A 16,176-nucleotide genomic window follows, 5' to 3' on the forward strand; every position below is an offset into this window, starting at 1 on the left:
AAGAGCATGTACCCAAAGAGAAGCAGGACTGAGAACCAACACGGGGGCTTGCTGGAAGGGATCCGCCCCAGCCTTCTGACTTCAGAGTGTCTCAAGCTCCAGTGGCCATGGGGATGGAGCTGCCCCTTGATATGCACTTTAGAAAGGTCAATTCCCCCATCCCCCAAAAGAAACGGAGAAAAAGAGGTAAGAGGTCAATGAATCCCTGGAAGACTGTCCCAGCATCCTTTCAGGGATGGTGTATGACCGACCGCCAGTCCACAAATCTGACTGGTAAGGGATTTAGTAACACCAAATGGAGCTGGGCAGAGTATCAGCCTGGATGACATACACCCAGCACTAGAATACACCTTTCATTAGAACGAAGGGAGCAAAGCCCTCAGAAAAGATACAAAGGCAGAGACATTGATTAGAACATTATCTCATAACACAGGTGGGGGCCATTACCCACCGTTATTGTAAAAGAACTGTAACTAACCAAAACACATATAGGCCGAAATATTTTCTTTGTTATGCTAATAATACCTTTTAATTTATATAATGCTTATAACTCTTTAAAAGTGATTTCATAGAAATGACCTCATTTAAACATCTCAGCAACCAGAGAAAGTTCTTTTCAGTACTCAAAAAAGCAGGAGAATCATGGGGAGGAGACAGGACTTAAAACTTTTTGACACGTCTTTCATTGTTTAGCTGAAGGTCTTGAGTTGGTAGCTTTGGGACTACTATAAATTTGTACACCCACGTATAGCCCTAATTTGTGTAGTACAGTTATGTACTGCATAGTGCCAGTGAGGTCATCAGAACTCATATGATTTTGGTCCCATGGATTATAAGGGAGCTGAAAAATTCCCGTTGCCTAGTGAAGCTGCAGTATTCACAATTTCTTAGTTACTCATCTTTTTGTGGTGATGCTGGTGTAAACAAACTTACTGTGCAGCCAGTCCTGTAAAAGTATAGCATATGCACTTATGTACAGTACCTAATACTTGGTAACGTTAAATACATTATTGGTTTGTGTATTTTCTACACATTCTATCATTGTTTTAGTGTGTACTTCTGTTGATTAAAAAGAAAAGTTAACTATAGAACAGCCTGAGGCGGGTCTTTCAGGAAATATTCCAGAAGATGGCACTGTCATAATAGCAGGTGACAGCTACATGAGTGTTATTGGCCCTGAAAACCTTTCAGAGTGACGAGATTGGAGGTGGAAGACAGTGATGTGAATGATCTGGACCCTGTGTATGCCTAGGCTAGTGGGTGTTTGTGTCCTAGTTTTTAACAAAAAGTTTTAAAATTAAAAACAGAACAAAGCTTATAGAATTAGGATATAAGGAAAGAATATTTTGTACAGATGCACAATGTGTGTTTTAAGCTAAGTGCAATTATGGAAGAGTTTAAAACTTTGTAAAATAAAAAGAGTTACAGTAAGCCAAGGTTAACTGAAGAAAGAATTTTTCAGTGTAGCCTAAGGGTAAAGTATTTACAAAGTCAATAGTGGTGTACAGCAATGTCTTAGACCTTAGCATTCATTCACCCCCCGCTTACCCACAACAACTTTTAGGCCTGCAGTCTCCATTCATGGTGAGTGCCCTATATAGATATGCCATTTTTTATCTTTTATCCAGTGTTTTTACAGTACCTTTTCTATGTTTAGATACACATGTACTATAGTATTCAGTACAGTAAGCTGCTATATAGGTCTGTAACCTATATAGCATGGGGAGGAGACAGGACTTAAAACTTTTTGACACGTCTTTCATTGTTTAGCTGAACCCTGAACCATCTAGGCGCATGTGTAGTAGGCTAGACTGTCTAGGTTAGTGTAAGTCCACTGTCATGTCCACAGTGAATTGCCTAATGATGCATTTTTAAAGATGTACTCCCATTATTAAGCAACACATGAGTATATTTACAGTTATTTTCTATTTGAGCAAGTCTTGAGAATATTTGATTAATACCACACAAGCCTTAACTTTTCATGCTGATAATTGTTTCTTTGAAGCACCTAAGAATTGACTTGCTTGTTGATGAAGTTCCTGGGATAATAAAAACTCATATTGTAAAATTGGATGAATAAAATCATTTAGTTATCATTTTAAAATTGAACATTTTAGAGAACATAGGACATTTTTATAATGTAAATAGTCCAGGTTGAGAAAAAGCTTAGGAATTTGTTGTATTCAAATAGTGTGAGTCAACAGGAAAAAGACAAATCAGGAAATGAAAAGTGCAAAAATACAACTTATAAGTATGTTAATTTGGTATATGCAAATTTACGGTGTTTTGAAAAATTAGAAAATTATAGAAGTAGTTGTTTAATGTCAGATGACGCAAAGGAGTTTAGTGTAACAAAAACAGTTAACTTTTTACTAGAGTAAGTGTAGAATTGATGAGATGATAGAAGTTACTGGTCCGTATGGAACGTAAGAATGTGCCTTGCAGGGCCAGGTAGCAGACAGGAGGGAGTGTTTTGCAATAAGGCTGAGGCCAAGGAAGGAGAAGGAGCAGAAGATCTTGCCGTAGACTCCTGTATTGTTTAATCATTACTGAGAATTCCATAGTGACCTTGAGGTAGCCATAGTATTTGTTTAGCAGGCCTCAAATCTTAATAAATATATAGAATCTATTCTCAGGTGAGGTTACACCATGCTGTAAGATAGGAATTTTCTATCGTCTGAGGTTTGCCTTTGAAGGCCTTGCTTTCCAGATGATTTTATTTCTAGGGTAATGTTACTAGTTGGTTTTGATTAAAAGAAGATATGAAGAGAAGGTTTTGAGGAAGGAATTGGACTAAGGGAGAGCTGTGCTATGAAAAGGGCCAGATGTGCGATTTAGAAGACACCAGATATCATTGAACATATTTGTGTGGGTTTTTTTTGTTTGTTTTTTTGAGATGGAGTTTGCTCTTGTTACCCAGGCTGGAGTGCAATGGCACAATCTCGGCTCACCACAATCTCCGCCTCCTGAGTTCAAGCAATTCTCCTACCTCAGCCTCCTGAGTAGCTGGGACTACAGGTGCACGCCACCATGCCCAGCTAATTTTTTGTATTTTTTAGTAGAGACAGGGTTTCACCTTGTTGACCAGGATGGTCTCGATCTCTTGACCTCGTGATCCACCTACCTCAGTCTCCCTAAGTGATGGGATTATAGGCGTGAGCCACCATACCCGGCCCATATTTGTGTTTTTTGTTAGTTTCTGATGTGCTGATGTTCAGTTCATCTGTAACTTGAAAAGTAAGATGGGCTGGACGAGATGGCTCATGCCTGTAATCCTAGCACTTTGGGAGGCTGGGGGAGGTGAATCGCCTGAGGTCAGGAGTTCGAGACTAGCCTGACCAAAATGGTGAAACCCCGTCTTTACTAGAAATACAAAAATTACCCAGGCATGGTGGCGCACGCCTGTAATCCCAGTTACTCAGGAGGCTGAGGCAGGAGAATCGCCTGAGCCTGGGAGGCGGAGGTTGCAGTGAGCAGATTGCATTCCAGCCTGGGCAATAAAAGCGAAACCGTCTGGTGATGGGGAGGGCGGGGAAGTAAGGCAGCATGAATGAAATATTTCATAACATTTTTGCTGTTTGTGAGTGGATTCTTTTTTTTATAGTAATGTAAATATGTTGACATTTTTGCATTTTCAATTTCATTTGTGTTTACACTAATGTATTATGTACGCTAATAGGGAACTCAATTTTTTTTCATCTGATTTATAAAGTAATACATCTTTATGGTATAAAATTTATAAAATAAAAATTTATTAACTATGAAAGTTTAGAAATCACTCAATTTCCTTCATTCCAGGGAAAACTTAATTTTTTTAGAATGTGTATATATATTGAAACAGAATTAGAGTCACACTGAATATAAAGCTTTTGTAACATAGCCACCACATCATGAGGAATCTCGGGGCATATAAGATGCCTTGTGTCGGTGTTTGAACCTACAGGCCCAGCTAAAGTCTCAGGTGACAGACAGCATTCACCAACTGACATGTGAGTGAGTGAGCCTTTAGATAATACCAGTCGCTGGCTACTGGCAAATAGAGAAGTAATGAGGTGTCCATGCTGAACCATGTCCAAATTGCAGATTCCAGAGCAAATGAAACGTTAGTGTTTTCAGCCACCAAATTCAAGGGTACTTTTTAGGTCATTAGATTGTTCATTTGGCAATCATATATTTTAAAACAATTGTAATTGAAATATAACATATATAGTGAAATGCATAGATCTTAAGTGTGCAGTTTGATCAATTTTGACAAACGTGTACATGTTTGTAACTCATACTGTGAAACCCTTGTAAAGGTGAACATGGAACACCAGAGCAAACAAGGTGTAAGTATTAGATGATGAGTCAAAGAGATTGGGAGGCCTTTGGCTTAATAAAAATATGATAGGAAGACATCAGATTTTTAGAAATACATTTTTTATTTTAAAAGAGTCTTAAATTTACAGAAAGTTGTCAAAATAGTAGAGAGAGTTTCCAAATAACGTACATGCAGTTTTCCTATTGTTAACATGTTACATTACTGTGGTTATTTGCCACAATTAGTGAAGTAATATTGATATATTATTATTGACTAAGTTCTATACATGATTGATTTCTTTAGTTTTTACTTAAGGTCTGTATTAGTTAGCTGCCATAACAAAATTCCATACACTGAGTGGATTAAACAAAATAAATTTGTTTCACAGATCCGGAGACTGAATGTCTGAGATCAGGTGCCAGGATTGTTGGGTTCCAGTGAGGCCTCGCTTCCTCACTTGCACACGGCACAGTCCCCTTTCCTAGGTGTGTTCTCACAGAAAGAGAGAAAGAATAAGCTCTCTGTGTCTCTTTATAAGAGCACTAATCCCATCAGACCAGGGCCCTGCCCTCATGACTTCATCTAATGCTGATTACCTTCCAAACACCCTAGCTCCAGATGCATTCGGGGTTAAAACTTCAACATACGAAGATTCTGGGGAGGCCACAAACATTCAGTTTAAAACAAGGTCCTTTTTGTGTTCCTGGATCTTATGCAGGTTACCATATTACATTTAGTCGTTGTATCTCCTTAGCTTCCTTTAGACTGTGGCAGTTTCTCAGACTTTCCTTTCTTTTTTGGTGGCCTTGTCTGCTTTGAGGACACGCATTTGTGGAATGTCCCTCAAGTGGGATTTATCAAATGTGTTTCTCATGATACGTCTGGGTTTATGGATGTCTGGGAGGAAGACCGAAAAGATGAAGTGTCCTTTTCATCGTATCATACAAAGGATGTGTACTTTCAATGTGACTGATCACTGTTGATGTTGATTTGGTCACCTGACTGAGATAGTGAAGCAGGATAATTTCCCTGACCCCTTTGCTCGTGGGAACTGAGGTGTGGGTGCTGGAAGTAGCTGGTCACTTAGGCGCTGGCAGGGGCAGACTCCACTCACTAGAACCGCCTGTGCTCAACCCGTCATGGGAGGAAACATGCAGGTAAGCATGTGCAGGAGCTGGGGTGAGTGGTTTTGGGTGCCAGGAGGAGCAAAACTCTGTGCAGGCCCTGAAGCCCCCGAAGGAATATTACAGTCGGTGCTGTTTGAGCTTTGCCGCCCATGGACAGTTTAAGTGTTAACAGGTCAGTGGAAGGTAAGTGTGACAGCCTTTTACACCAGCCTGGAAGAGAAATGGCTGTTGGAAGATGAGAAAGGGTGGGTATGAAAGATACTCCTTTTTACTGTGTTAAGTTTCAGATGCTGGCTAGACTTTGAAGTAGAAATGTGAGCTATATAGTCTAAAAAGGAATTGTAGAATTCATTTGCATTTTTAAAGACTGTCATCTGACAACCCCTGGCAGTGGCTTCAATCTCTGGGGAAGTAGAGACATAGTAAGGGTTTTCTTTGGGATAAGAGGCTGATGGATGTTCCATGGGTGAAAAGAGGGAAGGCTAAGATAAGCTTCATGTTGGTTTTTTTTTTTTTTTGAGACGGAGTTTTGCTCTTGTTACCCAGGCTGGTATGCAATGGCACGATCTCAGCTCACCGCAACCTCCGCCTCCTGGGTTCAGGCAATTCTCCTGCCTCAGCCTCCTGAGTAGCTGGGATTACAGGCATGCACTATCATGCCCAGCTAATTTTTTGTATTTTTAGTAGAGATGGGGTTTCACCATGTTGACGAGGATGGTCTCGATCTTTTGACCTCGTGATCCACCCGCCTCGGCATCTTGTTGTTATTATTACTCTAAGACCCTGTCATTCATTACTACAATTGAAAAAAACAAAATATACTTATCTCCTTGTACATCAGCTGGTTTACACTTACTCAGCCAATTCTAGTTCTTGATAAAGAGCAAAAGTTCTTGATAAAGTAACAAATAGAAGTTGCTTCTATTTTTCTTTGTTACAAAATCACTTTCACACCAGCACCTTAAGCAAGCACATAGAGGCAAGCTGTCATCTCTACCACACACTAAACACAGAAAGACTTATCTGTCAGAAAAAGCTCATTTTCCAGAGGAAAGTGGCTGAGACTCTGGACCCAAAGCCTGCAGGAGTGACGACTACTCTGCCTGTTGGAGTAATGACTTCTTTTTTTATTATTTATTTATTTTTTAATTTGATTTTTTAAAGCCTACAGCACCCTGTATTCCCAGGCGGTCTCCCGTCCAAGTACTAACCACGCCCGACCCTACTTAGCTTCCGAGATCAGAGATCGGGCGTGTTCAGGGTGGTATGGCCGTCGACTGGAGTAGTGACTTCTGTGAGCTCTGGACATTTACCAGAAGATAGTTTCCCGTGTTTGTCTTACTTTGGAATAAAGAATTCACTTATCACTTAGTGAAAAAACCTCACAGCCACTCCAGAACACTGGTGAAATCACCAGAAGCCACTGTGTGCCCACCATTGTGCCAGATTAACTCATTTAATTCTCACAAACTATGAAGTTGAATACTATGCTGGTCTCATAGAGTATGAGATGAAGCTGGGATTCCAAGCCTCCTGTTGTGTTTATTTCCCAGGGCTGCTGTTACAAATCACTACAACCCTAGTGACTTAAAACAATAGAAACACATACCCTCATGGTCCTGGAGGCCTGAAGTCCAAAATCAAGGTGTCAGTGGTGTTGGTTTTATTAGGAGGGTCTGAGGGAGAATTTGTTTCAGTCTTCTCTTCATCTCCTGTCCACCCAGATAATCCAAGATAACCTATTCATCTCAAGAACCTTAATAATTACATCTGCGAAGACCCTTTTCCTATACAAGGTAACATTTACAGGTAACGGGAATCAGGACTGTGTACCTTTGGAAGCATTATTCAGCCTGCTACCCCTGACTTACTCCAAAGCTGTTCCACTCTATCACATCTGCTTCTGGTGTCCAGTTATGGTTTACTTAGAGTATCAGTCTCTATTAATGAGAAATGGGAATGAACACTAAAACAGAACTTTCCAAAAGCACATTTTCAGCAAATTAAAGGTCTCGAGTCAGCTAAAGATATTGAATACTGGCTGTATTGTTATGTGCCAGAGTGGCACTATTGCATCATGGTGGGCAGGTGCCTTTTAGACAAGCCCATCAGCCAACATGTTTACAGAGATGTGGCTCAGATAACTGAAGGGAACCCAGGAAAGCCCCCTGCCTCAGAATTTCAAGGGTCTTGACCCTCTGTGGGTCCTTTAAAATCCAGCTGGTGAGAGAATACATAAACATGTGAATAAAAACGTCCAAAGATCTACAGGATGGTGTCAGACAACAGAAAAGAGCTGGACTCAGCAGCCCAGAATTACTGCACATGGATGGTACAAGTGACCATTATTATGCTCCATCTTCAGAGGAGGAGACTGTGTGTGCACATGTGTACATGCGGCGTGGGGTGTGTGTGTGTGTTGGTGGGGCAAATGCCTAGGGTAATAATTTTGCTCCTCCCCTTTTTTAAAGACTGTATTATTATTTACCTGTTGCGTGTCATGCCACTTTCTGTGTGGCCTGCTAAATTACTAGGGCTTGGGGACACTACCTCACAAACAAGCTTCTGTTTTGATTATTTAAATTAATTAAGTTGGAGAAATGTGGCAACTTGAGAGAGAAGCTTCTGAGAGAGAAAAGCCTCAACTATGAGCTGGAGTCTACCTGAGTTCCTCCATCTGCTGAAAATCGAATGTGATTTGAGGATTTTTGTCTGCTAATAGAGAATAGCATTTAAGAAACATTCTCTCCGGGAAGGTGAGAGGGAGCATTGTGTAATTGAACCATCGTAGACTCAGAAGCAAGACAAGCTCAGCACCCAGCATTTTAGCACATTTGCTGTCTGACATGGAGAAAATTACCCTTGTTGATTCTCATATTCTTTGTAAAATGGAAATACTAATCTCATTTTTATAAGAATAAGTCCAGTTAACATGAAAAAATGTCTCACAGTTCAAGGAACATGTGGAGCTCTGAAGGAAAGCTTGTTCCTTCCCTGCATTAAGGAGTTAGCACTGGAATAATTATGAAGGGCTTCAAGTTTTGGGAGACCCTTACTCCAAAGTAAGGCAAGCATAGGCAACTGTTTTCTAATATGTCTATAAGAGCACTGCCTTGCTTGAGTCTCCACAACCTGATCTCGCAGGAGGACTCAGCTCACACACCTTATCTGGGGCCTTCCCTGTGCAGTGCCTGCTCTTTTCTGGGACAAGGCAATGTCACAGTGCTGCTTGCTTAAATACTTCTTGCCCCTGGCACATCCCCAAAGTTCAGCATCCCTATTCTAACTCACCAGCTGCCCCACCCTGGGCCTGGGCGGGTGGCTGTCTTGAGGAGTGGAACTGCTTCAGGGATAAGTGCAAAGTGTCCCCTGTCAGGACTAAAACCTCTGAGGAGATAAGGGCCCATTGGCCACTCTTGAGCTGCTAGAACAAATTTCCTAAGATGGTTGAATAGCAGGAAATAGAGACCAAAGTAATTGAGTTGAACACAGAGAATGAAATAAAGGAGCTTCACTGCCTAGCATAGGAAAAATGAAATACTGGCCAGACGTGGTGGCTCATTTCTGTAATTCCAACACTTTGGGAGGCCAAGGTGGGCAGATCACCTGAGGTCAGGTGTTCGAGATCAGCCTAACCAGCATGGAGAAACCCCATCTCTACTAAAAATAAAAAATTAGCCGGGTGTGGTGGCTCATGCTTATAATCCCAGCTACTTGGGAGGCTGAGGTAGGAGAATCGCTTGAACCCGGGAGACGGAGGTTTCACTGAGCCGAGATCGTGCCATTGCACTCTTGTTGCACTCCAGTCTGGGCAACAAGAGCAAACCTCTTTCAAAAAAAAAAACCAAAAACCAAAAACGGAATATCAGAGAGTGAAGTTGTCCCCATGTACAGAATCACTTATGGAATCATACCAAATATCCATGAAGTATTCTCCTCAGAACTGGCCTTGACAGCCTTACATGTATGATGGAAGAAAACCTTTCTCTGGTAGCACGAGAAGTGGCCTTTTTCATGCTGGCACTGCACACCACAGCTTCCACATATGCCCACCATGATTGTGTCAACCAAGGGAGATGAACTCAACTTCCCACTGGATCTTCTCTGCAGCACTCCGACCCCAGCAAGCCACTAGCAACCACTCCTCTGTTTACATCTCTGTAGTTTTTGCTATTTCCAGGATGTCATATAAGTGACATCAAACAGTATGTGCTCTCTTCAGATTGGCTGCTTTTATTAAGGACTATGCATTTAAGACTTACCATGTCATTGCATGGTCTAGTTATTAAATTCTATTGCTAAGCACTATTTTGTGTGTGGACACATCCTGGTTTATTTCTTCATTCCTTAAAGTATTTGGCCATTATGAAGAAAACTGCAATCCCTAATTGTGTGCTTGTTTTTGTTTGGACATAATATATCATGGAATTGACCCGGTAGCATTTGATCTTGATGTTCATTGAGTATCCCTAGGTGTTTTATGTGGTAGTTTTTACACTAGCAATGAAAATACTCATGTGCTTATGGAATTAGCAAAAATATATGTATGTAGACTCTTTGTAGCCTATTTTAAATGGTTATCATATTTGTGTGCATAGAAACAAATTTTATATATTAAATTATAAGCTGATCAAGGCAGATTTAGCTTAATGATTTGGAAGTGGGAAATAATGGCCTCTACCCTTTTTTGCAACTGCCGTAAGTGTCCATTATCATATCTCTGGCCAAAAACTTTTTTTGTCATTATCTGTTTCTAATTTATTAATAATTTCCTAAACTAGACCACATCAATTTTTTTCTTTCAATAAAGCTTTCTTCCATTGCTATAATATATTTTTATATGAACATGCTTTATGATATGTTCATATTAAACATTGTCAGCTAGGGCTGGGTATGGTGGCTCATGCCTGTAATCCCAGCACTTTGGGAAGCTAAGATGGGCAGATTGCCTGAGGCCAGGAATTCTAAACCAGCCTGGCCAAGATGGTGAAACCACATCTCTACTAAAAATACAAAAAATTAGCTGGCCATGGTGGCACACACCTGTAGTCCCACCTACTCGTGAGGCTGATGCATGAAAATTGCTTGAGCCCAAGAGGTGGAGGTTTCAGTGAGCCGAGATTGTGCCACTGCACTCCAGCCTGGGTGACAGAGCAAGACTCCATCTCAAACAACAAATAAAATAAATAAACATTGCCAGCTAATACTGATGTATAATAAAAATGCAAGAAAGTATTTTTCTTCTGATATTCTCAGTTGCATTTCAGAGGTAGCATGATTTTCCTGGAGCATTAAAATTTTTATTTTATTTTATTACACAAATAAGGCACAGATCCCTTGATATCATTAGCTCCATGTTGACTCTGTGATAACCCTAAATTGGGAAAGGCAGTGTCAGAAAAGAGAACTATTCAGAGTCATCTGGAACTTGGCTCTCGATCAGCAGAAGTGGTGAAATACTGAAGGGATATGGGAATCATTTGTCTGGTGTGTATGTGCTGAGATGGGTAAGCATGGGTAGACTGAAGAGAGCTGGGGCCTAATGTTTGGGAAATAGGGTCAGTGCAGTGGTGTTTACCATGTGGGAGAGCATGAGGTCTCATCATGTGAACTGGATGAAAAGGAGGGTGGCCGGGCCTAGTGGCTCACGCCCGTAATCCAAGCACTTTGGAGGCCAAGGCAGGCGGATCACCTGAGGTCAGGAGTTCAAAACCAGCCTGACCAATATGGTGAAACCTCGTCTTTAAAAAAAAAGAAAAGGAGGGTGTCTCTGGTCATTTATCTGACAGGTGATAAGCTGGATCTAATATCTATTCCTCAAAATCAGCCCTTTTAGAAATTTGAGATTCAGAGACAGAACTTAGTTAAAATTCTAGCTCTGTCATTTTCTAGCCATGTAACTGTGTCATATTAATAACATTTTCTGAACCTGGTTCATATTTTTTCTTTGTTAAATGGGATACTGCAAGGTTATTTTGAGGATTAAATAATCAAATGTATGCAAATCACAGTCACTGGGTCTCTATTACGAGTACTAGAATATTTTTGTTTTGGTACTTCAGACGTGAAGGGTAATAATTTGAACCTTTCTTGATACATAGTCATTTGCCCATCCTGTAGTTATGAACATTGTCTTACATGGTACTTAAACTTGAAAAATGCTTTTTATATGCATAAATTAGGAAATTAAGGGATATTTCTGCTAATAACAGAACTCCAGATTTTACTAAGATATCTGTAGTCAACTGAATTTCCTACAAAACTGACTCCTTGCCCTCTAATTCATGTACTGATCTGCCCTATGGGAGTCATGGAACACACCAGTAGCATTATCATGTGTGCTCTTGTTTCTTGCACAGTGGATTTTGGTGCTAGATGTGCAGGTTGAAAGTCTCTTGTTCCACCCTACCATTAAATAGATTCCAAAGTAGCCTGGCTGCATGTCTCACTGTGTTGCCCGGTCTGGTCCTGAACTCCTGGGGTCAAGTGGGGCTTGAGCTATTACACCCCACCAGTGGTTTTTTTTTCTTAAATAGAAAATAAAGTTCTCCCTTTTTCTTCCACAGACATCATAGTGTTTAACAGTGGAAAAATGGTTTCAAAATTATATGGCCATTATAAAATAAATGGGAATGAAACGAGGCTAGCTCACTTCTAGTTTAGTGGAAGACCCAAACCTGGAGACAGTAAAGCCAATTAGATTCAGAGACAGATTTCAGAGGCTGGGCAGGGTGGCTTATGCCTGTAATCCCAGCACTTTGGGACACCACGGTAGGTGGATCATATGAGGTCAGGAGTTCAAGACCAGCCTGGTCAATATAGTAAGAGTCTCTACAAAAAACAAAACAACAAACAAACAAAACAGGCAGGTGACATCAGGAAAGTTCTCTTTGTTCTACCAACATCTCTCACTGTTCAACTTCTCCGAGCAAATGAGACTTCTATTTTGTCCTCCTGTTAGGCAGGAAACACAGAAAATAAACCTAATTAGCACTACATTCCTGGGGACATATCCTGATTACACAGATATCAAATTCATCTAGATTTCTTTTGTGGGACACACCCCTTTTAAAACCTTGATTGGATTTATGAGACATTTAAAAAGTTGAACCTCTCACAAAACGATACAGGAAAAAAGGTAAGGGCTTTTTGAAAGTTTATTTGAACATTTAAATGCAGCTCTTTAAAAAACCTTAAGGTAAATGTTAATAACTTTAGTTAAGGATTTGCACTGGGGAGAAGTTACTTTAGTAAAAATAACCATAGTCTTTTCCCTAATCTTCACACACAATTAAAACAAACACAACCGCTGCAACACTTTATACAATTTTTATGTACTAGAGCAAAACCAAAATATAAATGCACTTGTATTTATAAACCTTGAGTCAAGCTGTACATAAGAAAATTATCCTGCTTTTCCCTGTAAGTTTTTAAAATGTCACACTGTATCCCAGCATCTGTAGTTATTGAAAAAATTTTGGACAACTTTTTTTTTGAGACGGAGTTTTGCTCTTGTTACCCAGGCTGGAGTCCAATGGCACGATCTCGGCTCACCGCAACCTCCGCCTCCTGGGTTCAGGCAATTTTCCTGCCTCAGCCTCCTGAGTAGCTGGGATTACAGGCACATGTCACCATGCCCAGCTAATTTTTTTTTTTTTTTTTGTATTTTTAGTAGAGACAGGGTTTCACCATGTTGACCAGGATGGTCTCGATCTCTTGATCTCATGATCCACCCGCCTTGGCCTCCCAAAGTGCTGGGATTACAGGCTTGAGCCACCGCGCCTGGCCATGGACAACTTTTTATGCATCATCATAATTTTTATTCCCTGGCTCTTTGGCTTAGTGGCAAAAAAAAAAAAAAGGACCATCAAAAATAATGTTTTTCTTGTAGTCACCCAGTTGGTCTCAAGGATGAAGACAGTGCTGTATCCACTAGTTCCCTGCAGTAGGGACATGTGAAGAATTGCAACAGCCATGTGTCTATACAGTCAAGGTGAAAGAAGTGCTTGCATGGCAGACATTGAATGGAGTCCCTACAAACAAATTCCAGTAAACAAATCACGTTCTGGCATCTCCTCTTCTGATTTGTCTCTTCCAGGGCCATAAACTTTTTTTTTTTTTAAAGACGGGGTTTCACCATGTTGGTCAGGCTGGTCTTGAACTCCCGACCTTAGGTGATCTGCCCACCTTTGCCTCCAAAGTGCTTGGATTACAGGTGTGAGCCACCACGCCTGGCCGGCCATAAACTTCTTTAGGCAAACACTCTAGAAGGCTTATATTTTAAGCTATTCTAACTTGTTCTTCTTCAGTCAGCAGTGTTGCTAATAATAGAGGCTGGCCAGGTGCTGGATGAGAGACTGGAACTGAAGCTTGTTCCGTTCCAGATGTACCAGCAGGGGCCAAAGATCCGGCCCCATCGATGCTTGTGCAACAGTGTAATCTGAGGAGGGGGGGTCTCAAGCAATTTCCCATATTCCTAGGTTCAGGTGGGTGATCAGTGTACCTTCTGACAGAGTTCTCAGTGTAGCCTTAACTCACTCCTTCATCTAAGGTTCAGATAAAAATAAAAAGTAAATCCTTGAAATTTTAATTAAATGTGACTCTCTACTTGAAGATCATAGATATAGATTTACATATATATATATTTGTCTAAATAACTCTCAATTACTATGCTCTTGGGGTTGTCTATCAGTGTAACAAGTAAGCCGAATATGGGCTTAGAAGGCTTCAGTAATGTGACAAAATATCACAACTCCAACTTGGGTTCACTACATCTTTGACTTGTTTGTTTTTTATATGGGGTCTCCCTCTGTTGCCCAGGCTGGAGTGCAGTGGTTCAATGATGTCTTACTGCAGCCACCAACTCTTGGGCTTAGACCATGCTCGTATCTCAGCCTCCCCAGTAGCTGGGACTATAGACCTGTGCTACATATCTGGTAAGATTTTAAGTCAGTCTAATTGTAACTCTACTCACATGCTCACTTTTCTAAATATGGTCACCTTGAGAAGTACAAACTATATCTAAGTACAAACCACTGCTCAACAAAATAAGAGAGGACACAAACAGATGGAGAAACGTTTCATGCTCATGGTTAGGAAGAATCATGAAAATGGCCATATTGCCCAAAGTAATTTACAGATTCAACACTATCCCCATCAAGCTACGAATGACTTTCTTCACAGAACTGGAAAAAACCACCTTAAACTTCATGTGGAACCAAAATAGAGCCTGCATAGCCAAGTCAATTCTAAGCAAAAAGAACAAAGCTGGAGGCATCACACTACTGGTTTTCAAGCTATACTACAAGGCTACAGTAATCAAAACAGCATGGTACTGGTACCAAAACAGAGATACAGACCAATGGAACAGAACAAACACCTTGGAGGCAACACCACACATCTACAACCATCTGATCTTTGACAAACCTGACAAAAGCAAGCAATGGGAAAAGGATTCCCTGTTTAATAAATGGTATTGGGAAAACTGGCTAGCCATATGCACAAAGCAGAAACTGGACCCCTTCCTGACACCTTACACTAAAATTAACTCCAGATGGATTAAAGACTTAAATATAAGACCTAACACCATAAAAACCCTAGAAGAAAATCTAGGCAAAACCATTCAGGACATAGGAGTAGGCAAGGATTTCATGACCAAAACACCAAAAGCACTGGCAACAAAAGCCAAAATAGACAAATGGGACCTAATCAAACCGCACAGCTTCTGCACGGCAAAAGAAACAGTCATGAGAGTGAATCGGCAACCAATAGAATGGGAAAAAATTTTTGCAATCTACCCATCTGACAAAGGGCAGATATCCATAATTTGCAAAGAACTAAAACAGATTTACAAGAAAAAAAAAGCCCATTCAAAAGTGGGCTAAGGATATGAACAGACATTTTACAAAAGAAGACATACATGAGGCCAACAAACATATGAAAAAATGCTCATCATCATTGGTCATTAGAGCAAATCAAATCAAAACCACATTGAGATATTATCTCATGCCAGTTAGAATGGCCATCATTAAAAAATCTGGAGAAAACAGATTCTAGAGAGGATGTGGAGAAAAAGGAACACTTTTACACTGTTGGTGGGAGTGTAAATTAGTTCAACTGTTGTGGAAGACAGTGTAGCAATTCCTCAAGGACCTAGAAATAGAAATTCCATTTGATCCAGCAATCCCATTACTGGGTATATATCCAAAGGATTATAAATCTTTCTACTATAAGGGCATATGCACACGAATATTCATTGCAGCACTGTTTACAATAGCAAAGACCTAGAATCAACCCAAATGCCCATCGATGATAGACTGGACAGGGAAAATGTGGCACATATACACCATGGAATACTATGCAGCCATAAAAAATGATGAGTTCGTGTCCTTTGTAGGGACATGGATGAACCTGGAAACCATCATTCTCAGCAAACTGACACAAGAAAAAAATCAAACACTGCATGTTCTCACTCATAGTTGGGTGTTGAACAATGAGAACACATGGACACATGGAGGGGAGCATCACACACTGGGGTCTGTCGGGGGGAAATAGGAGGGACAGCTCGGGCGGGTGGGGGAGTTGGGGAGAGATAGCATGGGGAGAAATGCCAGATATAGGTGATGGGGAGGAAGGCAGCAAATCACACTGTCACGTGTGTTCCTATGCAACTATCTTGCATGTTCTTCACATGTACACTAAAACCTAAAATGCAATCAAACAAAAAAGAAAAAAAAACAGTATAAAGAT

The 16,176-nt window shown here is 40.6% G+C and overlaps 3 pseudogenes across 2 annotated transcripts in view; 1 reads left to right on the plus strand and 2 right to left on the minus strand.

Annotated features, from left to right (window-relative positions):
- Positions 1-16,176, plus strand: part of LOC100392686 (splicing factor 3B subunit 2-like) — a 48,576-nt pseudogene that overhangs the window by 2,473 nt on the left and 29,927 nt on the right. The window contains exon 2 of the transcript XR_013518966.1: positions 1-16,176. This exon is cut by the window's right edge and continues 14,281 nt beyond it. The product of XR_013518966.1 is annotated as a splicing factor 3B subunit 2-like (transcript).
- LOC118155028 (5S ribosomal RNA) lies at positions 6,590-6,705 on the minus strand (annotated as a pseudogene).
- LOC144576669 (serine/threonine-protein phosphatase 2B catalytic subunit gamma isoform pseudogene) overlaps positions 12,574-16,176 on the minus strand; it is a 16,660-nt pseudogene continuing 13,057 nt past the window's right edge. Inside the window, exon 1 of the transcript XR_013518964.1 lies at positions 12,574-16,176. This exon is cut by the window's right edge and continues 13,057 nt beyond it. The product of XR_013518964.1 is annotated as a serine/threonine-protein phosphatase 2B catalytic subunit gamma isoform pseudogene (transcript).

The sequence above is a fragment of the Callithrix jacchus genome, chromosome 6 (assembly GCF_049354715.1).
Source record: "Callithrix jacchus isolate 240 chromosome 6, calJac240_pri, whole genome shotgun sequence".
Taxonomy (NCBI): Eukaryota; Metazoa; Chordata; class Mammalia; order Primates; family Cebidae; genus Callithrix; species Callithrix jacchus.